General features: G+C 41.9%; 1 long non-coding RNA gene across 1 annotated transcript in view; it reads right to left on the bottom strand.

Annotated features, from left to right (window-relative positions):
* Positions 1-14,348, bottom strand: part of LOC144222055 (uncharacterized) — an 18,066-nt gene extending 3,718 nt beyond the window's left edge. Inside the window, exons 1-3 of the long non-coding RNA XR_013332272.1 lie at positions 14,294-14,348; positions 10,834-11,110; positions 9,009-9,226 (exon numbers count right to left, since the gene is read on the bottom strand). This is a non-coding gene — a long non-coding RNA (uncharacterized LOC144222055). The remainder of the gene's footprint in view (positions 1-9,008; positions 9,227-10,833; positions 11,111-14,293) is intronic.
* Positions 14,349-15,110: the final 762 nt, after the last annotated feature.

Here is a 15,110-nt window from a genome sequence, read left to right as displayed (position 1 = left end):
TTGAAAAAAAAAAAAAAAAAATGAGGAGGGGGCCATAGAGTTAGTTTCGCAGGGATTCTAGGAAAAGCTCAAACTCCCTGTACTGACTGGTAGCCCAACATAGAGGAAAGTGAACAAACCTGAAAACTCAAGCTATAGAAGAGGAAGAATTAAAAACATACAAAGGAACTTAAGAATATAAATATCTATGGTTTAGACAGGATTCAGATCAAGCGGGGGAGTTTGACTGTGATCAACGTATAGAAAAAGTGTCAACAATCAGAAAAAGAAAAATATTAGATATAGATAACATCCTATTGTTACCAGAGCTCCAGGGTACAAGATCTTACACCTGGCCATAGGGTCCGAACAGACCAGATTGTGCCATTCATTGCTGACAAAATGTGAAGGCAGAGAGACCAGTGGTGGTAAAACAAGAACGGATTTGACTTCAGTGAGGCCAACACCAGGAAGACAGCCGACTCATGTCACCAGAACTACTGAGAATACTTCTGAGTTTATACAGGGAAAATACAGAACAAAGATTGGTGGGAATGTGCAGCGGAGCAGCAAAAGTCACGTTGATCATTATCTTGGGGTCAATCCTGTGGGGTCTTACTGACACCAGGGCAGTCGTTGTTGCCTAAAAGGGCAGTTTTGGTTCCCATCACAGGAGGTTTTGCCCACTTGCCCCCTGCTGGAGTTAACTGAGAAGATAAAGGGGAAAACAGAACCATTAAGAGGAACAGGTTGAAAGCAAAATGGAGTCAGTCGGGGCAATGACCGAGTCCTGTGTCACTATTTGATCTGTTTCTCTGGAGAACCCTGACTAATACAGCAACCATCTTTTATGTTGTTTATGATTCCTTAAATCAATCTCTTTCTCTCTGCCTCTTGACTTTTCTATTTAGTTAGCCAAAAATCCAGATGGTGAACTGGGTAGTAGTGGCTTGGTCTCTGGCTTCCCTATGCCAGTCTTTCTACTTGTTGGCCAGCATTTCTCCATCTAGTGTGAACAGCTCAGATAAATCTTCAGCCAGTGAGGTTTCACACGATCCCTGGCCTGAGACCGCTGTGCCGACTGTCTCCCATCTGCTGGTTGAACACTCAAGTTCCTGTGTCCTGAGAAACCCCTTAGTCCCAGGCAAACTGGGGTGGTTGGTCTTATTACACAACACATTGTGTTCAAAGTCCTCTCCTCAGACAGAATCCTCACCAAGGGGGATCCCTGGGGTTTACACACTGGGGTGTGAGTGCTGATGGGACTCTCAGGGCCACTGAAGAGTCACCACTCACATTCTTGCCTCTGTGAATGCAGCAGAGCCTGGAATGGAAGAAGTATTGCTTCATAAGAAACTTGCTGAGCTGGTGAGGACATGCTGTTTCTCCTTCTGGGATCTGGTTTTGAATGGGATGATGGAATAAAAGGAGAAGAGGGGGAAAGAATTTGTCCCAATTCTCACAGTTAATTAGACGACCAATTTAATTTTGCAGTGGAACAGATATTTTCTGCAACTGAAAGACAAGTGGTGAGGCAAAGCATCTGCTTACTGATGTGCATAGCTGTAAGTCTGACTTTGGTATTTAAGATGAAAGGCAGCCACCTAGCCACAAAGTGTAATTCATTAACATTAAACTGGTCAGATTCCATTACTGTGAACTTCCACTAACACAGAAACAAGATGGGTATTAGCTAAGCCTTGTTAATCACTTAGGTGTATGGAGATTTTCAACATGACGGCAACTGTTGCTGTAGGATCTGACTCCTAACATAGCACAGAAAAGGCTGAAACTCAAGTCCCTTCAGAGGGCAATGGTAACAAGGAGATATGCAGTCTGCCCTTTGGAAGCCTGGAAAGTCATGGAAATCAGAGGTAACACACAGTTCAGAGTGCACTTGAAAGCTAAATCCTGGGATGGGTGGAAAGCCTCTGTAAGGAGCAGGTGGGCCTTCAAGTCCCCATTTACAGGTCTGTGTGGTTACGCATTCCCCTTATGCTCACTCCTGAGGAGACCAAATGCTTACTCTTCAGAGGAAATTAATCTGAACCACCCTAGGCTCAAGGACACCTCATAGAGTGGGGGGCTGAAGCAGGGGGATTAATTGGAAGGCTCCATACAGAGTCACTGAGAAGCCCAAGACCCTCTTCTCTTCTCTTACCCAGTCAGAAAGCTCCGGCAGCCAGACATTCACCTAGGAGTCTCCGATAAAAGCCTGAACTCCAAAAAAAGACCTACAGCTACTGATATTTGGGAGTTCCGAAGAAAAACTCAGATGTGCCCAACAACCCTTCAACAAACCCACCAGGCAGTCAGCCCTGCCCCTGTATATAGAGCTTCTAAACAATGTCTTTGTACTTTGCTTTAAGTATCAAAAGACAGCCTAGGAATCCCAAGGAATTGAGGAAAATCTTCAACATTCAAGAGACCAAAACAAAAATATAAAATAAAGAACTCCAAAATCAAACTCAATAAAGGAGCAGAAGAGAACTTTAAAGAAACAGAAAGATGAGATATAAGGTAAAAAAAAAAAAGAAAAGAAAAGAAAAGAAAAGAAAATTCCAAGATCAAGAAAGAGATAAAAATGTTTAAATATAACACCTGCTTTTTTTTTTTTTAATCTATAGAAGAGATGGAAAATTAGGCTAGGAAATCTTTGTGGAAGCAGAAGAAAAAGACACAGAGATGGAGAACAGGAAAGAAATGATAAGAAAATCGGAGGATCAGCAAGGGAATTCCACATTCGATCAACACACATTCCAGAAACAAAATAAAACAGAGGGGAAATTACTATGAAGGAGCTAGCAGAGGAAACTTTCCCCTTCAAGGAGTGAGGCATGGGAACCTCTCATTTACAGTCAGTCAGAAGTTTAGGTAACAATCTGGGTTTGCTGCAGGTGTCTGAAGGGGAGGGCAGTCTTATGGGACTGAGCCAGTAAGCTGTGGAATCCAACTCTACCTCTGGTTAGATGATGTCAGAGTGAGTTGAATTGCAGGATACCCAGCTGGTATCCGAGCATGGCTTGAAGGTATGGAGAAACCCTCTCACGCATACTGAGCCTGAGGCCCTTTAGTAACACTTGAGAAAAAACTGACAGAGTCTGTATCCCAAAACATGTTCCCATGATTTGGAAGGAAGGCAGAAGAGAAGACATAGACACACATCACATGCCTTAGTACATCAGAGCTGGATTATATAATCCACTCACAAGAGGGAACATCACTAAGCTCACATTTGTGTTTTAGCAGAAATCTGCAAGAGTCAAGTAGCAATGATTCAATTTCGCTACAATTTTCACTACATCCTAATATCTCCCCGACACTGAGACCACTATTAGCTGCTATTCATGATTGCATTTTTATAGTATAGTACTTGCAATTTTTTGCAATTTTTTATAGTATAGTCTTTTTTTAATGTTGGTTTATTTTTGAGAGAGAGAGACAGAGCATGAGTAGGGGAGGAGGAGAGAGAGAGAAGGAAACACAAAATTTGAAGCAGGCTCCAGGCTTTGAGCTGTCAGCACAGACCCCAACGTGGGACTCGAATCCATGGCCAGCGTAATCATGACCTGAGCCTCAGTTGGACGCTTAACCAACTGAGCCACCCAGGAACCTCTATAGTATGGTATTTTTAAGAGTTGGTGTAAAAATAAAATAAAACAAAACATCTCTCTACATCCATGAAGCAACAAAAGTAGAACAAAAAAAGTAGAACAAGAGAACTGAATGCTTCAAGGAAAATAGAATATCCTATTTTGTCACAGAAGTGAAGAATACACCTATGAATTTAAGGTATGCAAACAAAGTATACTTTCTTGCACACTCATTTGCGTTACCTTCCTGTTACAGTTTAAATTGTGCCCGTCTGATAATTTAGTTGACGTCCTAACCTCTTATACCTCAGGATGTGGCCTTATTTCGAAATAGGGTCCTTGCAGATGTGATTAGACGAAATCATTAGACGTTAAGACGAAATCATCTTGGAGTAGGGTGGGTCCTTAATCCATTAGGACTGGTCTCCTTAAAAGAAAAGGAAAACCAAAGAGAGAATGCCATGTGATCATGGAGGCAGAGACTGAATTGATGCCACCACAAGCCACTGAAAGCCTGGGGCTTCCAGAAGATGAAAGGGGCAGGAAGCATTCTCTTCCAGAGGCTTCAGAGACAGCATGTCCTGGCAACACCTTGATTTTATGCTTTTAGCCTCTAGTACTGTGGGAAAATAAATTCCTTTTGTTTAAAGCCACCCAGGCTGTGGTGCTTTGTTACAACCATCCTAGGGAACCTCCTAACCCCTGTGGGATCAGACAGTCTAGCTTCCAGTTCAGAACATTTCTGAGTAAGGGATGGGAGAGGACACCACAAAACTCCTTACTCAAGTCCTGCGTTTGTGTCTTTGAATAAAGCCTTCCTTCTTTAATCACATATTAAATGATACAGCAGACGGCAGAAATCATTCTGGATCTGATAGCACCACTCAGCAGGTCACAAACAACTCATTACCAGTTAGTTCAAGCTGGCATAGGGCTGAAGATTTTCTAGATTGTCAAGTGCTGTAGAAGCTGCAGTCCCATTAGAAAACTGGGTTCTCCAAGGAGGGGCATGTGAGCACTACATCTCACAAGGGCAAGCCAAGGTCAAAAGTGAGAGTTTTGAGCAACTAGTAGGGAGTAAATCCTAGGTAAGCCAGCTGGGGTCACAATCCAAACAGAAGGACATGAGCCAAAAGATCGTTGCTCAAGCAGGGATGAGAGTGTAGTCTTAGGCTCAGAATAAATGAGTAAATCCTCGCACGGAGCAGAACGGAGGATGACAATGTATTCTAGCCCAGAGGTGAGCTGTGGCGATGGAACTGGTAGGGCTAGGCTGAGAGCAAGTGTGGTCAGGCAAGGCCAGGCAGCAAAGCGGAGCCCCCAGGCAGCACAGCTGCAAAGAGTCTCTGGGCCGTGGTACCTTTTCTCTGTGCTTGTGAACATCACCACAATCAAGGTGAGTTGAGAACATCTATTTGAGTCAAGTACCAAAACCACTGGCCTGGGGATTCGCTAACAAAACAGGCTGTATTGTCAATAGTAAGAAATAGCACCTGAGGCCTATAAATGCCATGCTGTTGGGGAAGATGGTGTTTTAATTGCCCGTTTGTAGTCCAGCCCTGCTTCTTATCTCACCGTTCAGGGCTTAATGTCTTTTCATTTGCGGTGTCAAAACCGCCCTCACTGCATTGTGATTGCTCTGCTTTCTCTAGCTTTCGCAGATCACGTACTTTTTCATTAGGGGATTTCAATTTGTATCTTTATTTCCCATCATGTTCAATCAGTCATAAGTCTCCCAAATAATTTCTTTCTCCTACATATACAAAGGCACATCGATACTAAAAGGCTAATTAATCTTGGGTTGTTTTCTTGTCCTTTTTAGTAAGAGGGCTGGAGCACATCATTTGCTAGTCACTTTATAATAAGCACTAATTTTCGCCCTGAAATAGTTATTGATCTAAAGAGCCAACCATAGGAGAATCATTAAGAAAATGAAACAATTCCCCATGATGGGAGATTAGCCACAACTATACATGAGGCTTAAACATAATTTTTATATCTTGAGGAAAGACTTGCAGTAGGCTAAGTGAAAAATCAGAATATAAAATACAAATACAGGATCATTCCAAGTGTATAGAAATATATATATTAAAATCTAGGTAGTATTTTCTTTTTCTTGTTCATTCCTTCTGTGCTTTTCAAAATTCCAGTAATGAGCACATATTATTTTTATAATCAGAAAAAGATAAACTTAAAAGAAATCTTTGGAACTTGAATGGTATTGACATTACCCAATTTGATAATACTACTCTAGAAGGATTTATATTTGCATTCAAAGTCTTTGAACAATTTTTCCCAATGAAAAAGAATAGAAAGCAAATAAATATTTTCATTAGTATCCAGGCCAAAACATTTACACATGACATGTGGTCTCTCGGGAAGGTATGTCCAGAATAACACTGGAAACCAGGAAGAGAGTCTGCAAATTGATTCTTACAGGGCCAGATGGAGGGGTGGGAGGCGCCTGGGGGGTCAGTTGGTTAAGTGTCCAACTTCAGCTCAGGTCATGGTCTCGCGGTTCATGAGTTCCAGCCCTACATTGGGCTCCGTGCTGACAGCTCTGAGCCTGGAGCCTGCTTTGGATTATGTCTCCCTCTCATTCTGCCCCTCCCCCATTGTCACTCTGTTCCTCAAAAATATAAATAAACATAAGAAAAATTTTTTAAGTGTCAAATGGGAAGTGTTTCAGGTCTTGCAACTCTGCCTCTGTGATAGCTCCTTAGCTCTGCTGTTGTAGCACAATAGCCGTAGGCAATGTGTAAATGGGTACATATTGACTGTGTTCCAATAAAACTTTATTGACAAAAACAGGTAGTAGTTTGCCAATTGGGCTACAGAACAGTGTTTCTTAAACTTTAATGTGCATATGGATCACCTGGGGTTTTAGCTGAAACCAGATTTCGATTTAGTAGGTGTACAGTGGAGCCTTTCTAACTACCTTCCACGTGTCACCATTGGTACTGCTCTGAGGACATCATTTTCAGTATCAAGACTGAACATCCATTAGCCACATAACACAGAGATGAAAGAGTCATGAGAGAGACCTCTTTAGGAGATAAGAAATACATTATGTTTACCCATAATACATGTGTATTATAGTAATAACACTGCTTTTTTTTTTTTTACCTTATGCTTTGTTTTATAAAGTCAAATTTAGGGCAATAAGCAGGAGATAGATTACCTCAAATATCTAAAAATAGTTTACTGAAACAAAATACATAATTGACTTTGATATAGACAAAAATGTATTTATTCACTCAATAAGCGTTTATTGCATCGGGACATTAACTTGTCAATTGCTTGAAATACAGTGATAAAGAGAGCACAGTGCTGCCTTCAAGGAGCTCATAATTAAGTGGGGGAATCAAGCACAAAAAGTGATACTTACTTTCATTTTTAAAAAATAGGAGAATCCAAAGTAGTTTTGCCTGGAATCATTCAGATTCATTTACAAAGAGATGCCATTGACCAGCACTGAAAATGAAGCCACTTATCCAACTATGCCATGGATACATCCAACTTCTAACAAGTCACACTAACAACTTCTACAAATATCCCTTCAAACCTTGCCATCTTAAGGTCTTATTGTGGATGTAATCCATATTTCCCCAGAATTCATCACTTGAGGTACTCGTGAGTTCACAATAACTGAAATAATTCAAGTCTTGACATCTCCATTTGAATGACCAACATCCCAAACTCAACATGGCCAAAACCGAACTCCTGAAAGTTCCAAATCTGTGCTAGCAATACCTTCCTATCTCATTTGATAGCAACTGCATTCTTCCTATTAATCAAGTCAGCCATCCTTGATGCCTCCCTCTCTCTAACACAACAAATCTTGTTAGCTTTACTTGCAAAATGTATCCAGAATCTAACCATTTCTCACCACTTTCACTGCAACCAGCTGCTCTATGTTTTCATCTACATTACTGCACTACTATCTTGGCTGACTTTCCAGATTCTATGCTATCCTCAACAGAGCAGCTCAAGAAGTACATTTAAACTTAAATGCAATCATGTTATTCCCTATTCAAAACTCCATAGTATCTCCCCATTTCACTCAGAGTAATTCCTTACAAAGGTCTACAAGGCCCTTGTGATCTAGACCCAGATCATTGTTCTGACCTTATGCTTATCTTCTCTCCCTTGTTTACTCCCCTCCAGCCATACTGGCCTCATTGGCATTGTAAGATCATGCCAACCACCTTCTCACATTAGGGCCATTGCTCTAGCTATACCTGCTACCTGAAACACATTTCCATCAGGTGCGTGCTTCATCTCCTTCAATTCTTTGTTTAGATATCACCTTCTTAATGAGTCCTAGTCTGATCACCTTCATTCTCCACACTATACTCCTAATCTCACCTATCCTGCTTCTTTTTTAAAAAAGTTCTATAGCAGGGTGGCTGGGTAGTTTTGTCAGTTCAGCTTCCAACTTGACTTCAGCTCAGGTCATGATCCCAGGGTTGTGGGATTGAGCCCCGCCTTGGGCTCTGCACTGAGCGTGGAGCCTGCTTGAAATTGTCTCTCTCTCTCTCTCTCTCTCTGTCTCTCTCTCTCTCTCTCCCTCTGCTACTCTCTCCCATTTTCTCTCTCTCTCTAAATAAAAATAAATAAATAAAACCCTATAGCATGTATCACTTCCTAACGTACTAGGTAATTTATCTATGTGTTATTGACATTCTTTATTGTATTAGCCAGCTTGGGCTCCATAACAAAATATACCATAGACTGGGTGACCTAAACAATGGGAATTCATTTCTCACCAGAATGGGAATTCCAGAAGCTGGGAATTCCAAGAATAAGGTGCTAGCCAGTTTGATTCCCTGGTGAAGGTTTTCTTCCTGACTTGCAGACAGTCATGTTTTTATTGTGACCTCACATGGTAGAAAGAGAGGAAGCAAGCTCTCTGGTGTCTCTTCTTAAAGGACACTACCACCATCATGAGGGCCCCACCTTCATGCCCTCATCTGAACCTAATCATCTCCCAAATGCCCCATCTCCAAAAATCATCACATTGGGGGTTAAGGCTTCAACACACAACTTTTAAGGGGAAACAGTTCAGTTCATAGCCTGTATCATCCTCTCCTCCTCACCTTGTGTAAATTCCACAAGAACGGAATCTTTGTTTTGTTCACTGCTATATCTCCAGCCCCAAGAAGACTGTCTCACATAGGTTTGCTACTGACTGAATGAGGTCTATCTAGCCCACTGTACTGATATAGGACCTTCTGCATTACCTCCAAGTCTTGCCCAGTAATTTGGGGGAGTCTCCAGGAGTGTCTCCAATAAGTTCATAGACAGCCCTCTCTACTCTTTGCCCTGCTGACGGCTGCTGTTCACGATGAGGGAACCTCCCCCTCACCCACTGACAGTCCTGCAGCCACCATAGTCCATAGAGGGGGAGGAGGAAGAGGAGGAGTCAGCCCATACCTGTGTCAGGAGCAAAGCCTCTTGAAGTCCCAAAGCAGCAAAGCTGTGCTGGATTTCCTGCAGTGCTTGCTGAGCTGAACATTGTGTTCTGGAAGCAGTAGAGAGAATGCTCATCTTTTTCATTTGTGGTCATGCATTGTCACTGAGGCACAGCAGGCTTGTGTACACAAGCTTATAGGTGACTGGTCCTGCAGCCTCCTCCAAAGGGTCAGAAATGTCTGAAATTCCACCAACAGACACAACTTCAAGTTCGTCATTCCAAGATAGTGCTTCCAAGTTGTGCTAATGGATGGGGTAGACAATGTAAATGTTTTCCTTTGTCAAGATGTTCTCAGGTTGTTGAGTGCTGCTGCTGTAGGTTGAAACAATTACTGTGTATCCAAAATGTTAAAGCTAAGTGAAAAATCAAGTACCCAGCAAGCCATACCTAATTTAAAGTACACAAGGTACTTGTACTTCCTTGAAAGAAAGGCGCTAAATGAATAAATGTTCTTGTTATACATTATTCAGGGCCAATTTGAATACACATCTTGTTATACATTATTCAAATGCAATTTTTCACAATAACAAATAAATACTCTAAAATGTCCCATTGCCAAAGGATATATCAATATTGGATGAAGTTCATTCACAATATTTTATTTAGAAACAATTTAAAAATCAAAGTCTTTCTATTACTTTTATAAATGTAAATTTGGCGGCGTTTTTCTTTGTTGAATTACATTTCAGTTCCCTTTTCCTCAAACCACTCTAACTGCAGTGTTTCTGTCTTCATCAGAGGCATGATCAGTGTATCAGATATGGAATCAAGCATCCCGGCTCTGGTAACAGTGTGCCATACGATCATGGACCCAGTTGCTGTTTCTTAACTTCCTTGTTGATGAAATAAAATGGTTGGATCAGATCATCTCTAATACCTTCTCCAAAAATATACTTTCATGATTCCACGTTTTAGAGAAAAAGTAACACAATGTTAAGGGTTGGAAATGACCCACTATTCATGTACATTCAAACTCAATATCAAGTAGTAAATTGCTATTTCAATTCATGTTTAAAAATTCAAAAATTACTTATTTCTGGGCATTGTTCAAAAATTTCACATATATTTTTGGAAAATAGCTTTTTGAGGTATTCTAAACTAACATAATTACTCCAGTTTTATAGATTCATTCATTTAATCAGGTGGTTGGCCAACACCTTTTGAGCACCTATTATGTGCCTGGTATTATGTTAGGTTCTGTGTATGCGAAGTTACAACGTAGTCTCTCCTTTCAAGGATTAGATAAATAAGATAAAAGCGATGGCAATAAAAATACTGCAAGTGTCAGGTAGAAGTCTAAATATAGAGGGTCCAAAGTGAACACAAGGAAAGAAATCAATTCTATCTGGAGGAAGGGGTAAGAAAGATTTCCCAGGGGAAATGGAGTTTGACCTGAGAATTGAAAATGGTGAGGAGGGTGAATGTCTTCTGCGCAGGGAAGATACACCTGCAGAGACAGTAACGCATGAGCTAGGGTGGCCTCCTTGGGCAAGCAAGTACGTCACTAAAGCTGGGGCTTTGGTGTAAGGAGGGAAGATAAGGGAGGGCTTCCCATGTCATACTAAGGAGATAGGTTTCATCTAGCACCTAGAAGAGTCATTTAAGGATTGTAAGCAGAATAACTTTATTATCTGTGGATTATTGAAAGCTTCATTATTCAAGCTTCCTTTGGAAGTTGAATCAGATCATTTCCAAGAAAGGCAGGGGATGGTGTATTGGTTTGTCAGGACTCAGTCATATTGGCTTTAATGGCCCGTAAATACAGACTTATTTTGCCTTAATTACCTCTTAAAGGCGCATCTCCAAATATAGTTACATTCTGACTGGGGTTAGAACTTCAATATAGGAATTTATTCAACTCATGTCAGATGGTTAGGCAGGAGCTGCTGTAACTGTCCAGCAAAGGGATGGTGAAGGACATGAACCAGAACAAGAGCAATGGGAACACAGAGGTTGTGATGGGAACAGGACGCATCATAGAAGTCCTGGGCACCACGGAGATCCGGCAGGAAACAGCAAGAAGCAGGAAGACTCCCAGATTTCTGATAGATGGTAGCGCTCCCTGAAAGAGGAGGGACCAGGTAAGAGGAGGGAAGCTTGAGTTAAGTTCCTCTAGGTTTTGATATGACATGTTTTCATTGATTTTTAAACATTTTTTAAAGTTTATTTATTTATTTTGATAGACAGGGAGAGAGAGGGAGGAGCAGAGAGAAGGCAAGAGAGAGAATCCCTAGCAGGCTCCACACTGGCATTTTAATTTTGAGAGCCAGAGAGGAAGAGGGAGGAACACAGAGAGGGAGAGAGAGAATCCCAAGCAGGCTCCACACTGGCGTTGCAGAGCCTGACCAGGGCTTGAACTCACAAACTATGAGATCATGACTTGAGCCGAAACCAAGAGTCAGACATTAACCAACTGAGCCACCCAGGTGCCCCATTATTGATTTTTATACCTATCAATATATCCTATGTATAAACCTTCAAGAGTCATATATTGGAAAGAGTCTTAAATCAAAAGGAAGTTCATTGTCCATGCCCACCACCTCCTATGTCATCTTCCCTCCCTAGAAACCATCACTTTCAACTTTTTAGCTCTTTCTTCTGGTATTTACCTCAATATTTCTAAATAATATTGCATTTTATTGATAGGTCTTGACATCGGTTTTCCTCCAGAGTTCAGAACTGATTGGGAGGCAGGTATGGAAGTCAGGTGGCTTAAGATAAAATATTGGCCTGATTATTGACCAAGCAGATGGGCTTCCTAAGAGCTCACTTTGAGTTCAACTTACCTGCCCCAGCATGGCTGAGGTAGACAAACTGCAGGCTGAGTATGACCCTGGGAGCTACCCTTCAGAGAGGACAGAGGTACCATTCTCACAACCAGTTTGCTTCTAGAAAGAGCTCAGAAAACCTGACCAGGCCTCATTCTAATTCCCCAGTTTACCAGGTAGATAAAGTCCAAGTAATAGAAACAAAAACAGAAAGACATCCCAGCCTCAAAATCATCATCATCATCATCATCATCATCATCATCATCGAGAGCTCAAAACAAAATCAAGAAAGAATGAAATTGATGATATTAAGGAAATATTATTTAAGTCATTTATTTATTTTGGGAGAGACGGAGACAGTACAAGTAGAGGAGGGGCAAAGAGAGGAAAAGATAGAGAATCCCAAGCAGGTTCCACACTGCACGGGGCTCTAACTCACAAAACTGCAAGTTCGTGACCTAGGCTGAAACCAAGAGTCAGATGCTTAATGAACTGAGCCACCCAGGTGCCCCAAGGAATCGTTATTTCTTATGTGTAATGACTGTATTGAGATTATGCTTCTTAAAAGATTACCTTTCTTCTGGTAATTAAATCTGAAATATTTATGGGTGAAATAGAATGATATCTGGGGTTGTTTCAAATGAATATGAGAGAGGAGTGAAAGTTTAGATGAAACAAGATTGGCCATGAGTTGAAGCTGGGCATTGGGTACCTGGACCATCATTATTTTATTTTTCTTCTTTTTATATCCATTAATGAAATTTTTCCACAGTAACAACTTCAAAGATAAGTAAACATAATTAAGTTACAAAAACTAAGAGGAGTGGGTTTCACCATGGAAGTGGTCAAAAATGACAAAGGTCCTATGAAGTCAAGTGAGATAAAACAGGCAGGATTCATTTGCTTTGATGATCAGGGAGACATTTATTTCTTGAGCAAGTATTGTGCTCCTGGCCCTACTCTGGAGCCAGGACACCCTGCAGGGAACAAAAGAGAGAAGATCCCTGCATTCATAGAAATTACCTTCTAGTGACACTGTGACGTTTCTCAGAACAGTTCCACGCAGCGGTAGAGTGTCGCTGACTCACAGTACCAAGGGAGAGAGTTACAGAGGAGTGAGGAAGTTAATTCCAAAAGAATAAAATATTCAAGGGGAAAAAAGACAAACAGTACAGTAGCTGAAAGAAACATGAGAGACTTGAGAATGAAGGCAGTCTGCGGGGATGGGGCCAGTAGCGAGGGAGAGATTATAAAACAGAAAGAATAATAATCAGTAGATTCCTGGGAGAGAACTGCATCAGGCCACAGTAGAGGGCTTTTCCTTGAATAAAAAAAGACCATATTTTCCCAAGTTGGGGAAGACAGGGGAAGGTGGCTTCTGTGGGATGAAACAGGGCTCAGACAAGTTAGGCTGGCCCAGGCGACATGCATCGTGTAGGAAGTGGGCAGAGATGTTCTTACTCCTCGGCCACGTGGAGTGCTCGGCCTTCCTTCCAGTGCACGTCAGGATAACCGCTTTTTATATCGCATTCACTGCCTCAGGGATTCCATCCCTGACTCCATAGTTTAAATAACATGACCTATGTATCAGTTAGAAGTGCCTTCAGCAAAGGGCTCCTGAGCAGCTCAGTTGGTTACACGACTGACTCTTGATTTCAATCAGGTCATGATCTCACGGTTTTGAGTTTGAGCCTGGAGTCAGGCTCTGTGCTGACAGCATGGAGCCTGCCTGGGATTCTTCCTCTCCTTCTCTCTCTGCCCCTCCCCCGCTCACGAGCATATGCTCTCTCTCTCTTCCTCTCTCTCAAAAAATAAATAAACATTTAAAAAAATTAAAAAAGAAGTAAAAAAGAAATGCATTCAGCTACAAATAGCAAAGGGGCTTACAAATAACAAGGAAGCCCCTTAATTATGAGGCTTGTTCATTCTTCTCCACTATTTTATTTGGTGTTTCATACTCATGGATGTAGCACCAGACATCACGTCTCAAACAGGAAACGGGGGTAAAGGACTGTATCGGATGCATCTGTCTCTTTTATCACAGAAAACAAAGGATTTTTCCCTCAGCCCTCTAGCAGGCTTCTGCTTATACATACTGGCTAAAACTATGTCACTTAGCCATTCCTCGCTGCAAGGGACTCTGGGAAAGTGAGTACTTACTTCACTTTATCAAGCTATGTAGTAGAGCTAGAAAAAAAACAAGGCAGGGGTGCCTGGGGGGCTCAGTCGGTTAAGCCTTTGACTTAGGCTTAGGTGATGACCTTACGGTTCATGGGTTCAAGCCACGCATCGGGCTCTGTGCTTACAGCTAGCTCAGAGACTGGAGCCTGTTTCGGATTCTCTATCTCCCTCTCTCTGACCCTTCCCTTCTCATGCTTTCTCTCTCCCTCAGAAGTAAATTTTTAAAAAAATTAAAAAAAAAAAAAAGCAAGGCAGGGAATGGCTATAAGGTCACTAACCAACAGTATCTGTCATACCTTGTTGCACTTTCTTACTAGGCTCCATGCTCCCGGTGAGCAGGGCTCCTCTCTGTGCCTCTCACCAACGTAAGCCATTGCTATAGCAATGCGGGGGGGCGGGGGAGACTTTCTGAATGTTTTGCTGGCCATCCTTTGTCCTTTGTTTTGGCTACAGAAACTTGATTTCTGTTGGGTAATGGCCCCTCCCCATCCTCAGTCAAGGGGTCCTTCCTATCCTTCCAGCCAAGGATAGATAACACAAGGTAGTCCCTTTACCTTTTCTCCTGAAAAGTTGAGACTTCACAGGACGAAAAGGCTGGGAAGCCTGGATGCTGGGAAAGCCTCTCTCTTGCTGCTGCTGTTAGGGCCCGGGGGCGGGGAGGGGGGGGTTGGGGGGAGTTGCTCCCTGGTTCCTACCCTGGGAGCTGGCTTGTTACTCCTCTGCTCTGTTAGCCACTTCCTTTATTATTTTGTTCCCCTTTCTGACTGCATCGAAGAAGCCTACCTGACAAAAATGGGCGTGTAATTATTTGATGAATGACTATTGCTTTAACTGAAGGCAAACAAAATGGAACCAAACGAAATGAAATAAACGAAGTAAGATTCCAACTTTTCATTTTGGGCCAAACTTCTCGATTTGCAATAAGCTTTACTCTTGTGACTACAAAATGTTCCTCTTTGTCAGACTCTTCATCTCCACTGTCAATGATTGCGTTTTTGTCTGTCTGATTTACTCCCCACGGTGTTTCCATTCTGATTTCCACTGTCTGCCAAACCCAGGCCCTCCTTGTTCCCTCACCTTCCTTTGAAAAGCACAGTTATCTCTAGACAAGCA

This window comes from Crocuta crocuta, unplaced genomic scaffold (assembly GCF_008692635.1).
Source record: "Crocuta crocuta isolate KB4526 unplaced genomic scaffold, BGI_CrCroc_1.0 scaffold376, whole genome shotgun sequence".
Lineage (NCBI taxonomy): Eukaryota > Metazoa > Chordata > Mammalia > Carnivora > Hyaenidae > Crocuta > Crocuta crocuta.
Note: the sequence above shows the minus strand (reverse complement) of the source record. Positions and strands in the feature narration are given on the sequence as shown.